Source organism: Eutrema salsugineum, unplaced genomic scaffold (assembly GCF_000478725.1).
Source record: "Eutrema salsugineum unplaced genomic scaffold, Eutsalg1_0 scaffold_166, whole genome shotgun sequence".
Classification (NCBI taxonomy): Eukaryota; Viridiplantae; Streptophyta; class Magnoliopsida; order Brassicales; family Brassicaceae; genus Eutrema; species Eutrema salsugineum.
Window position 1 is genome coordinate 3,280 of NW_006256854.1, and position 1,256 is coordinate 4,535.

The 1,256-nt window shown below is 41.8% G+C and overlaps 1 non-coding gene across 1 annotated transcript; it reads right to left on the reverse strand.

The window, feature by feature from the left end:
* Positions 1-282: 282 nt before the first annotated feature.
* On the reverse strand, positions 283-388 carry LOC112087713. Its single transcript, XR_002900253.1, has one exon. It is a non-coding gene; the product is annotated as a small nucleolar RNA R71 (small nucleolar RNA).
* Positions 389-1,256: the final 868 nt, after the last annotated feature.

Genomic DNA, 1,256 nt, shown 5'->3' on the forward strand with positions numbered 1-1,256 from the left:
TTGAAGTCAAGCCTCAAATCATCTCATTGGTAAAGCAAAACCAATTCCATGGAGTTCCTTCTGAACACCCAATGGACTATATCGAGCTCTTTGAAGAAATCTGCAGCATGATGAGAACAAACCAAGTTCCACCAGACTATTTAAAGTGTAAGTTGTTCCCTTTTTCATTAGCAGATAAAACTCACCGTTGGTTGAAATCTTTGCCTGCAGGATCGATTACTAATTGGGAAGAATGTAAAACTGCTTTCTTGAACCACTTCTATACTAAGTCAAGGTCGAATCAGTTGAGAACAAAAATCTCAAACTTTCAACAAGGGCCAACTGAATCTTTCTATGAAGCCTGGGAACGTTTTAAGGAGGATGAACGTGATTGCCCTCACCATGGATTTCATGGATCAAGCCTGCTGAGCAAATTTTACCGAGGTTTGCAACCAAAATACAAACTTTCACTTGATACAGCTAGCAATGGAGATTTTGGACAAAAGACGATAGCCCAAGGAAGAGCCCTCATCGAAAATTTGGCTCAAGCCAATAGCAATGATTGTCCTGAATATGATCGATCGACGAAGCAAACCGGTACAGACAACAAGGAGATAATCAAGCTGAAGAACATGATGAGCCAGCTTCTGAAGAGCAACAATCGCCCAATCCATGCTTGTGAGACCAACAATGGCGCAGAAGATGAAGGACCTAGTGATATCGATCACATTAATCAAGCCTTTCAAGAAGAAGATGTGAACTATGTAGGAGCACTAGTACCATATCAAAATCGCTTCAACAATGGCTTCAACAACAACTTCCGAAATGCAAATTACAACAATCTCTCTTACCGCAATCCAAATGTGGAATCCCTAAGATCAGTACTACCTACCACAGCAAAAGTCCTTCCAAAACAAGTTCCAAGGTGGAAACTTTGGAGGAACAGGACCATATCAACCGCGACAGCCATATAAGTACCAAGGTACGGGTTTTAACAATAAATTTGTACAACAGCAGGGAGTCACAACGAACCAGCTAGCTTCACAAATCGGTAGACTTGAACAGTCCATCCAACAGCTCGTTATGACGAACGAAAAAGCATCTAAAGACGTGAACATGACTGTATGTACAATGAGCTGAACGGGAAGTTTGAAGCTTTATCTTTGCACGTCAAAAAGCTAGACGTGCAAGTCGCCCAAACAGCCGACTCTATGAAGAGGGAAAGTGGAGTTCTTCCAGGAAGAGTTGAAGATAACCCTAAGAGGTTTTGCAATGCC